The sequence below is a fragment of the Balaenoptera physalus genome (genome assembly GCF_965194825.1).
Source record: "Balaenoptera physalus genome assembly, chromosome: 21".
Taxonomy (NCBI): domain Eukaryota; kingdom Metazoa; phylum Chordata; class Mammalia; order Artiodactyla; family Balaenopteridae; genus Balaenoptera; species Balaenoptera physalus.
In genome coordinates this window covers 298,532-310,292 of record NC_138902.1, presented here as the reverse complement: position 1 = coordinate 310,292, position 11,761 = coordinate 298,532, and the positions used below count along the sequence as shown (strand labels likewise).

At 42.4% G+C, this 11,761-nt stretch overlaps 1 long non-coding RNA gene across 1 annotated transcript; it reads left to right on the top strand.

Moving 5' to 3' along the window:
* The first annotated feature begins 5,750 nt into the window (after positions 1–5,750).
* On the top strand, positions 5,751–8,874 carry LOC309651672. The gene is made up of 2 exons (XR_014258296.1): positions 5,751–7,850; positions 8,385–8,874. It is a non-coding gene; the product is annotated as an uncharacterized lncRNA (long non-coding RNA).
* Positions 8,875–11,761: the final 2,887 nt, after the last annotated feature.

Genomic DNA, 11,761 nt, shown 5'->3' with positions numbered 1-11,761 from the left:
TTAGATCTGGAATACAGATGAAAATATGAAATGAAAGTACTCTTCCTTGCTTTGTACAAGAGCAGTAGCCCATCATGTACAAATATGTTAGATGACAAGGTACCTTCATGTTAAAAACAATGCCATCACTGCAAAAGAAAGCTTTATTGATTGTACTGAAGTAAAAGGAAAAAATAGATATGATATACCTCAGGTAATTAAGAGTATATGGGAAAAAGATAATATTGACATAAAAATGGTCATGGTCACAGATATTATACAGGTGCAACTGTGGCAGATGTATGAAGACGTAGAAGCCATGTTCCTCCACTCGACATGACGATGCCAAATTTGTGACCTGATTCATTTCTTAACCTTCATGGACAAAATTTCTGCTCCCACAATTTAAAATATGACCTTGAAAATACTGTATAATGAGAGGATGTGATATTTTAATGTCTGCTCTAAGTAGTACTTTAAACACACATAAGACTAACCAGTTGTCAGTCAGAAAGATCAGATGCAATCGGCTATCATTCTATGCAAATGAATGGCATGTAGCAAATATTCATATATGTGTGCACCTACATAAAACATGTTAGCATATATGAATAAAATCAACTCTATTATATTAATATTTAATGTAAAATCATATTAGCAAATGCACTGTGGTGAAATCAGAAGCATCTAGGTATAAATAGATTACAAATTTTTATGTAGTTGTCACAATGGGATAATATTGTGACCAAAGTGGAAATTGTAAAGAAAGTTGTCCAAGTAAAAAATCTTGACTATAGGAAAAAACGCATGCTTATTACAAGGCTTCTCCCCTTGTTTACAACCAATGTCAGAAAGTTACCTTTAACTAGGTTAGGAGAATAAAAACTTTAACAAGACATAGGAATACTCTTTCTGTTGTAGAAAATAAACCAAAAGAAAAAGTAAATGAATAAACTATGAAGATTCTACAGATAGAAATATCAATTCTTATGGGAAAGAGGCTTAAAATAAATAATAAGGAGATTGTAGATATCCTCATTTCACCTTTTGAATGGAGATATACAAAATTAAGCTAAAAACCTTCATATTCTGTATTAGGAGAAAATTTATTTGCTATGAATGTATTTAATTTACAAAAAGCAGCCCCTGTCTTACCTTTTAAGTATTCTGTTGAAGTTTTAAGTTTTAATATATTTCATCTTAAATGGTCTTATGAAGTATGCAATGGTTGGTAGTTAAAAATCGTCACTGTGCCTGGAACTTCTAAAAGTGATTCCCAATTTTTTAAATTACATTCTTATAAAAATTTGGTATTGACCTGAATATTATGATATTTAATAATACTAGTCACATTGGAATATTGCAGAAGATTTTTCAATGAGCATATGTGTATAAATATTTAAGACTGTCACTGTATTGTGAGAAAATTTCAAACACAGCAATATTTTGACTTGAAAATGAGAAAAAAAGCTAAGAAGTACATTTTAAATATTGCTGACTGTGGGGTTTCCCTGGTGGTGCAGTGGTTAAGAATCCACCCGCCAATGCAGAGGACATGGGTTCGAGTCCTGGTCCGGGAAGATCCCAGATATCGCGGGACAACTAAGCCCGTGAGCCACAACTACTGAGCCTGAGCTCTAGAGCCTGCGACCCACAACTACTAAAGCCCACTCACCTACAGCCCGTGCTCTGCAACAAGAGAAGCCACCGCAATGAGAAGCCCGTGCACCATAACAAAGAGTAGCCTCCACTTGCCACAACTAGAGAAAGCCCATGCAACAAGGAAGACCCAATGCAGACAAAAATAAAATAAATAAAATAAATAAATTAAAAACAGAATGATTTGTAAAAAAAATAAATAATAAAGAGTGCTGGGCTTCGCTGGTGGCGCAGTGGTTGAGAATCTGCCTGCCAATAAAGGGGACACGGCTTCAAGCACTGGTCTGGGAAGATCCCACATGCCACGGAGCAACTGGGCCCGTGAGCCACAATTACTGCGCCTGCGCGTCTGGAGCCTGTGCTCTGCAACAAGAGAGGCTGCGATGGTGAGAGGCCCGCGCACTGCGATGAAGAGTGGTCCCCACTTGCCGCAACTGGAGAAAGCCGTCGCACAGAAACGAAGACTCAACACAGTCATAAATAAATAAATAAATAAATAAATAAATAAATAAATAAATAAATAAAAGAACGTGAATTTCTTAAAAAAAAATAAAAAAGAGTGCTGAGGTAATAAAAAAAAGCACAACATGAGAGTTGTGAGTTAAGATGTATTTGGGGCAAAATAAAGACTATATCCTGGGAGACAGGATCTCAGATAGCTCCAAGAAACTGCTCCAAAGAGGCAGGGGGAAGGTCAGTATATATGTGATTTTGGTGAAGGGGGAGTACACGCAATCGAGCACATATATTTTTTGCAGAAGGTTTCTGCTCGTCTCATGCAGACTGCGGCTAGTCACGAGGAGCAGACGTCACCATGAAGGATTTCAGTTCTTCTCTAGACACAAGGAGATACAAGAACTGGGCTCATAAAATCAGCTCCTGCAAATATCTAACTCTCCGAAGAGCTTTCCTGCCATCTTCCCCAGAGCGCAGAGCGCCTCATTTAACATAGTGTGTTAACAACATTGCCACAGGGAGAGTCCCCATGAGAATTTCTCTTCCTCAGTTCAGGTACAGAGAGGCATCTGTCAAGTCCCCCAGCCAGGGGGGAAAGCAGATGAAAGCTCTAGGGCTCAGGCTTAACATGTGTGCAAATGATCTTGGTCTCGAGCGCTCCCCTCTCATCCGGCCAGCCACGACCTGGGGTGTGGGCATGACAGACGCCCCAGGCTGCCGACACCTAACAACCCGCTTCTGCCCTGGAGGGACGTACCCCTCATCCCCTGCCCCCGCCACCCCCTTCACACACAAACAATGCTGGGCTGCGGTATGGAGCTGGCCTGCACTGGGCTGCCCTCTGTTACCTTTCGGTGCCTCCTGCCAAATGGCCAGAGGTATCAGTGATGAGGGCTGAGCAATGTCCACAGCGACAGAAAAGTCCCTCAGCCCAGAGCCTCTGAAAAGTGGGGCACAACAGGAGAATAGATTGTTCTCTTGAGAGTCTCCAGTGGAGTTAGCTGTTGGGGGGCTCTCCCTATAATGTGGGTGCCTCGTTACCAGTGTTTAAGTTCTGCTGGGACCTCTCACCAAGGAACTGAAGTCACTTATTCAAGATTTTATTACCTGGGATCCTCCCTTCAATCAAATCTACCCAAATCCGCTTCTAGGCTGTTAACTGCTCCCCCCACCCCCATATCCTCTTTTTTGTACACGATGAGGTGACACAGCCCTGGCCACAGCTGTCTGGACATGTAATTAGGGTCCTAACTTTCAGGAGACAGAGCTGAAATCAGTCCCTTTTCTCACCAGTTCTGTGTCCTGGAAAACACCCTGCTCCTCTCAGCTGTTCCTCAGTCTTCCAACCTGCACAGTGGACATCGGGCTAGAATGTGCTTTCTAGGAGCATCAGCATGTGCATTGAGATAATATCTGTAACAGCTGTGGCTGGTGTCACGTGTGTCTAAGGCACAAAGGAGAGACTGAAAAATTACAAGAAGGGGTGGGACCCAGCATAAAATAACTCAAAAGAGGTCTGAGTTTCAGTAAGGTGATATTGGAACTGTCACTTCCCCTCTTTGTCTCACTTTTAGGTCAGCAGCATGAGGGGTTGAAATTACTGGAAATTCACACATTGTCACCCTTTGGAGTAAAACTGTTCAATTGTTTCCTGTTATCATTTGAATGAGACCCAAGTGACTCAAATTGGCCTGTGTGGTGGGCAGTCGCCACATGGCACCCAGTGACCCCACCTTTGCTATACATACCCCTGTGTAACTACTAAGTGGTTAGCAAACACCCCAATCAGTAGATTTTAGCCAAAGTGATGGAATGTCATGTGTACGCTTTAATTTCAAAAATCGCTCACCTTCCTTTTATTCCCTCTCTAATTTTCCACTTCTCTCTCTCTTATGCCTGAATTGAGGAATCAAGCACAGAGGTTTTGAGCTGTCATATAAAGAGCCCCACAAAGGAGAGAATGGAGGCATTGCCCAAGTCAACACAGAAAGGAACTCAAACTCCAAATCCAACCTGCATCCTGAACCCTGTGAGTAAAGTTGGGACCAAATCCTCTGTCACTTGAGTCTCAGTTGAGGCTGCAGCCCCAGCCTGTGAGACACCTTGATGCAGAGGAATCCATTAAGCTGTGCCCATATTTCTTCCCCACAGAAATTGTGAACTATTAAATGTATGTAATTTTAAGATGCAAGGTTTGGAGTAAATGTTGTTAGAAAGAAACAGATACCTAACAGTCTATCAGACTCCAGGATATGGCCCTGAGTTCCTGACTCCCCCTAACTCCTGCAGGTTTTTTTGCAGTCCTACTCATCACTTCCCAGCTTCTCTGGCCCACTCACTTCTGCCCACAGGTGTCTGCAGCAGTGGCGACTTCTCCCTGACATGCTGCTCCCAGATGTGTGTAGGGCTGGCCCGCTGTTGTCATTCTGGTCCCAGTAACTGTCACTCCAGTGAGGCCTCTGAGACCCTCCTACCCAGGGACTCCCCAGACCTCTCTCAAAGCAGAGTCTTTATTTCCAGTCTAGCACTTGCTCTTTTCTCTCATATGTCTTGCTCTTGTACTTTTGGCCATCTCTGCTCCAGGCTGTGAGCTCCTGGAAACTAGGGAACTCTTGGTCATTTTGGGCCCCACACATGGGCACCTGGCAGAGAGGGAGTGCTTGTTGCATAGTTGCTGAAGGAATATATGTGACTCTCTTGGAGCCCTCCTCCCTTTTAACCAACTGGACTGTGGAGGTGAAAGCTACTAACAAGAGTTTAAATTTGTATGTGAAGCAGGGGGGGCCACAAAGCCCTCTGTGTGACCCTCAGTGGGCATCAGTGATTCAAAAGTCTGTCTGCTCCTAGGTGGCCAGCACTACAACTGTGGCCCCGGGCCTGCTCACCCCCCAAAAACTGGTACCTTTATTTGGGTGTCTTCAACACAGAGGCTCTTCAGAGCCACAGGGGCATAGAGTAGAACATACAGGCTCCTGGGCAGTGCAGTAAAAGGAGTCTCAGAAGCTTCCTTTTCCCCACCTTTTTGTCCATCACTGTGGTGTCTCTTTACTCGTGAGGGATGACCTCAGCCAAAACAATGATATCCCCACATCCAAATGAGGACCACGAGGCCCCAACTAGGACTGGTCTTCTTTCTAGAACCCTGGCTCTGGGTTTGAGGCTCTGCCCACTTCTGCTCACAAGGCCTCGTTTCCCCAGCTCATCCCTCCTCTGAGGGACCTCCGTGAATTGGAAAGCATTTTGCCAAACTCTCAGAACACAGTGGTCAGTGGTGGAGAACCAAGGTTCTCAACAGACTTTCCAAGCATGCAGAACACTTGCAATACGCCACGGCAAGCACACAATTTGTAGAGAAGGAAAGCCCTTCTCCCCTGCAGCACTGTCTACACTGGGAAATGGGGTGTGTTCTAAGCCGTGTTCTAGAAGATCAGAATGGTGGACTGTACGACCCCAGGCCCTGTCCCCTGGAGAACACTAGGGAGATGGCCCACGCCCAGGCAGGACTCTGGGAACTTGGAGAATCCCCCTCATGCTTTGGACCTCTGGACACACTGCCAGGGGGGTAGACGCCCCTGCTCCATGGCAGAGCTGTCTCCAACCTTTTCCTGCTCGCCTCAGCACTTACATTGTGTTTTCTTTTCCGTGACCATCCTTGCATCATCCCCAGCTGTGAACCCTATTTCTATTTGTACATACTTGTGTCTGCATGCAGATGCGGAGAGAGTAATGGCCCAAACTGCGCCGGGTTGGCAGGAGTTCACCAGGATCTTAGGGGCTTTTATTTCAAAACCAAACATGATGGGAGGGACTGAGTACTGGCTTAGGGAGCTGGATTCTTCACTTTTCTTCTGGCCTCTGCTCACATATGGTGTCCTAGACAAGTCCCTACCTCTTTCTGGGCTTCAATTTTCAAATTATATAAAGAGGGCTTCGATGCAGAGATGCATAGGCGCATGCACAGCCAGACTGGTTCTCAGGCTCCAGCAACAGTAGATGGGTTGATGGCGTGAGTGAGCTCAGGCAGGCACAGGTGTACAGGCCTCCTAACATGGGCAGATGCAGGCGGACATGTAGCAGGAGTGGCCAGGAAACCTGTTGATGTCTTAGCACAAACAAGAGACAGTTAGGGCACCTGTACCCCACCCCCTGCACCAGCATGAATACAGGAAGAAGGGTTCTGCTCAAAGGTGAGCTCTTTCTGATGCTCCCACCTGCAGCCTCTAAAAGGCTCACATCCTCTGGAGCCCTAAGGGCGAAGATCATTCACAATGAACTGGTTCCCAGCAAGTAAATTGGGGGTGGAAGTGATATTTGCTGTGTATAGGCTCAGGCCCTGAAAACACGCTCCATGATGTGTCATACATTTCCCCTTTACAACTGAGTGGAATAAACCGAAGGAACATACCCATAGTTGAAAGCACATGTTGATGATGGAAAATCCACAAATCAAAGGTTGCTGGGTCCCTCAATCGCTTATTAGAAGAAAATCAACAAGCAGAATCATTTGCTATTTCAAAGCCTTTGTTAAGCTGTTATATGATTTGAGTGTAAGTTTATGAACGGTTCAAACAACTGATATTTTCATGTATATCTGTTAAGCAGCTAACTTTAAAAGGCTGTAACAAAAGTATGTTCTGAAGAAATTTTTTCAAGAAAAATTACATTCCAAAGTCTGAAAACAGCAAATCCCACGTGAAGTTCTGAAAGGATAAGTTTTAAAACGTAATTCATGAGTTTGTTTATTTAAGAAACTGAGTTTGAATTTTGTAAATAATTTTGGATATTAGAAATGTGTATCTTAAGTACATTATCATTTTGTTTTCTGATATTTTATATTTAACGTATTTTACATTACTTTCTTGTGCATAAAAGTATAATTGAATAAAGATGGTCATAAGCAGAATGTTTTTTCTTGTTTCCTTATTTTTTGAGAGGATTTGCTAAATGAGGGAAAACACAGTTTGATTCCCTCCCTGACAAGCTCCAAGGTATGCCAGCTGTATTCCACTGCTTCAGATAGCTAATGATTTCTGGGAATTAACTGTGGACTCCTATCCTCAAATGAGGAAAAGTCCATAGATTTTCCACTCTCATCTTCTGTTTCAGTTACTTGTGATTGTGACCAAGTCTGTATATTACTTTAGAGAATTTTATTCCAAGCAGAGCAGCTGTCCTCTGTGTCTAACAGGGTGAAGATCCAGTGGAGAATCTGATGGTGGAAATTGGTGGCTCTTTTCTAGGGACCTGAAATGGATACTGTCATTGTGGCATAGAATAGAGTCTATTAGCATTTTTTTTTTTTTTTGATGACCTAAAAACCAGATGACATGGCTCCAAAGAGTGGGGCACATCCCAGGCAAGAGAGCAGGCATGGCTGGGTCATAGCATCACGAGTGCCATCAGCAGAGAAGCTGGGGCACTGTGATTTGAGTAACTTAGCATCCTGGCTGGGAGGGGGCACATGTTCTCCAGTGAGTTCTGAGCATCCTGCACTGCCCCCAAGGGCCTGCAGGGGGGGCGCGCAGCCACTATGTCACAGGAGATGCGGCGCATGCGCAACTGCACCCGGACTTGATGGGCGGTCTTCCCTGAGGACGCAGAAGAGGCGCCATGGCGGCTGCGGGCCCGCGCGTGGGGCTGGCTGGTCTGCGGGAGGAAGACGTTCCCCGCCCGCGCCCCGGCCGATGAAATGGGGCTGTGCCCCCTCCTCTCCTTCCTTTCCCGCCGCCCCGCGCGGTGTATCCCCACCTTCTCAGGTAACGTTCGATGTCGCTTGTTGTCCCTCGGATCCGGTCTCCGAGGGGCCGGGGGCGTGGAGGCTGTTCCCGGCGGGGCGTCTGTTCCGGACGCGGGGCGGTTGGCGGGAGGAGCCCCGCCCGGGGCGGAGCGCGGGAAGCGCGTGTCCTCGCGGGCGGCGCGGCCGCGCCCCTGACCCTCGGGCGGCGGGGAAGGAGCGGGGGCGCGGGCGACGGGGAGAGTTCACCGTCGCGGACAGACTCTGCTGCGTTTCCTCAGACGCCCCCGGAAGGTTGTAAAAATGTCCCTTTTCCTTAGTGGCCAAGAGAAATGTTTCCGCCCCTTGTCCTCAACAGCACGGAATTATCCACTTATTCCTTTGTTCAAAGACCTTAACTAACAGACTATACACGGATGATGTGCAGGTAACGTGGATGTAGTTGAAAAAATATTGAAAAAGTAAAAAAATGTGTAGTAAAACACACTGTGTTAAGTTTTATAGTTTAAACATGTCAGAATCAGAATTTAGTGTACTTTACTTTCCTGTCTTAAAGGAATAAAATTATTTGGAGCGTATTGTCAGCTATGGATCGGCACTTGCCATCTACCTCGACAAGGATTAAATCAGGTGCTGGCGCAGCTGCTGCAGCCGCTGACCTTCAACACCCCCTGAAAGGAGTTCAGGGTGGAGAGCAGAAATGAGGCGCTCTGTGCTCGGGGGAAGCTGGCAGGACAGCTCTTCAGAGTTAGATACTTGCAGGAGCTGAGTTTATGAGTCCAATTGTTGTATCTCCTCGTGTCTAGAGAAGCACTGAAATCCTTCATGGTGACGTCTGCTCCTCGTGACTAGCCGTAGCCTGCATGAGACGAGCAGAAACCTTCTGCAAAAAACATATGTGCTCGATGTGTGTACTCCTCCTTCACCAAAATCACATATATACTGACCTTCCCCCTGCCTCTTTGGAGCAGTTTCTTGGAGCTATCTGAGATCCTGTCTCCCAGGATATAGTCTTTATTTTGCCCCAAACAAAACTTAACTCGCAACTCTCATGTTGTGCATTTTTTTTTACCTCAGCAATATTTACTATTTTTGTTTTACAAATCATTCTTTTTTTAAATTTGTTTATTTTATTTTTGTCTGCATTGTGTCTTCGTTGTTGCATGGGCTTTCTCTAGTTGTGGCGAGCGGGGGCTACTCTTTGTTGTGGTGCGCGGGCTTCTCATTGCGGTGGCTTCTCTTGTTGCAGAGCACGGGCTGTAGGTGCGTGAGCTTCAGTAGTTGTGGGTCGCAGGCTCCAGAGCTCAGGCTCAGTAGTTGTGGCTCACGGGCTTAGCTGTTCCACGGCATGTGGGATCTTCCTGGACCAGGGCTCGAACCCGTGTCCTCTGCATTGGCGGGTGGATTCTTAACCACTGCACCACCAGGGAAGCCCCACAGTCAGCAATATTTAAAATGGACTTCTTAGATTTTTCTCATTTTCAAGTCAAAATATTGCTGTGTTTGAAATGTTCTCACAATACAGTGACAGTCTTAAATATTTATACACATATGCTCATTGAAAAATCTTCTGCAATATTCCAATGTGACTAGTATTATTAAAAATCATAATATTCAGGTCAATACCAAATTTTTATAAGAATGTAATTTAAAACATTGTGTATCACTTTTAGAAGTTCCAGACACAGTGACGATTTTTAACTACCAACCATTGCATACTTCATAAGACCATTTAAGATGAAATATATTAAAACTTAAAACTTCAACAGAATACTTAAAAGGTAAGACAGGGGCTGCTTTTTGTAAATTAAATACATTCATAGCAAATAAGTTTTCTCCTAATACAGAATATGAAGGTTTTTAGCTTAATTTTGTATATCTCCATTCAAACGGTGAAATTAGGATATCTATAATCTCCTTATTATTTATTTTAAGCCTCTTTCCATAAGAAATGATATTTCTATCTGTAGAATCTTCTTAGTTTATTCATTTACTTTTTCTTTTGGTTTATTGTCTACAACAGAAAGAGTATTCGTATGTCTTGTTTAAGTTTTTTTTCTCCTAACCTAGTTTAAGTTTACTTTCTGACATTGGTTGTAAACAAGGGGAGAAGCCTTGTAATAAGCATGTTTTCTTTCCTATACTCAAGATTTTTTTCTTGGACAACTTTCTTTACAATTTCCACTTTGGTCACAATATTATCCCATTGTGACAACTGCATAAAAATTTGTAATCTATTTATACCTAGATGCTTCTGATTTCACCACAGTGCATTTGCTAATATGATTTTACATTAAATATTAATATAATAGAGTTGATTTTATTCATATATGCTAACATGTTTGATGTAGGTGCACACATATGAATATTTGCTACATGCCATTCATATGCGTGGAATGATAGCTGATTTCATCTGATCTTGCTGACTGACAATTGGATAGTCTTATGTGTGTTTAAAGTACTACTTAGAGCAGACATTAAAATATCACACCCTCTCATTATACAGTATATTAAAGGTCATATTTTAAATTGTGGGAGCAGAAATTTTGTCCATGAAAATTAAGAAATGAATCAGGTCACAAATTGGGCATCGTTATGTTCAGTGGAGGAACATGGCTTCTATGTCTTCGTACATCTGCCACAGTTGCACCTGTATAATATCTGTGACCATGACCATTTTTTGTCAACATTATCTTTTTCCAATATACTCATAATTACCTGTGGTATATCATATCTATTTTTTCTTTTTACTTCAGTACAATCAATAAAGCTTTCTTTTGCAGTGATGGCATTGTTTTTAACATGAAGGTACCTTGTCGTCTGACATATTTGTACATGATGGGCTACTGCTCATGTACAAAGCAAGGAAAAGTACTTTCATTTCATATTTTCATCCGTATTCCAGATCTAACCTGATTTCTTAGGAGCATTATATACTTTTTTAAACTGTATTAAACACAGAAGAACAGATCATTTTTATCTTTACCTACCTCATTAGCTAAATGGATATAGACATTAGAATAACATGTAAGTCTGACAAAATTGGGAAGCATTCCAGGGTTTGAGCTTCAAGTAATTTTATGTAATCTTCTAAGAGGTAATTTATTTCTGGCACATTATATGGCAACATGTAAAATCACTTTCAAGTTTGTCTGCCGTTTGGGGTTTCTGATTTTGTCACTTTCAGCTATCCCCTAGGAACTGACTTTGCATATGTTTAAAAATACTTCTGATTAGAAAATATCAGGATGAAACATTGAATTTTTGTGGTCACAACTCTGTTCTCATTATTCTAATGTGATATTTGAGTTGGCAGATAATTTGATTTTGTTCCATTAGTATGAAATGTAAGCATGGAAACAAAATTTTTTAAAAAGCATTCTTGGAATAAATGAGCCAGTCACAATGAATTATTAGTTATTTTATCTTTATTTTATAAATGGGCTGTTTGAATATGTTCAGCCATGATGTGACATGTAGACTCACTTCTGAGTCCTGACAGACATCTCTGGTGAGTAACTTCTTAGAAAGTGACCCAGGACACAGCCATACCAGTAAAATGACAACAGCCAAACGAAAAAAAAAAAAAAACCTCCGAAATAACATAATATATAATAAATAATTATACACATGTGCATTAATAATTTAACATAAAATATGTAAAATTGGTGTTATTGGAAATTTTCTACTATCATGAGTTATTTACTTCGCTCTGTTATAAATCCTATTTAACAAAGTGAAACAGTACAACTAGGTGACAGGGGAAATTAATAGTAATTACTGGTAGGCCAATTTAAAAATAATATGTGTTAGAAAAAAAATAAAAATTTTGTTTAATCCATTTTCATTTTAAAATTGTTTTAGATTTATAGAAAATTTGCAAGAATAGTGCAGGATTTCACAAGTAGCCCAGACTCAGTTTCCTATCTTATT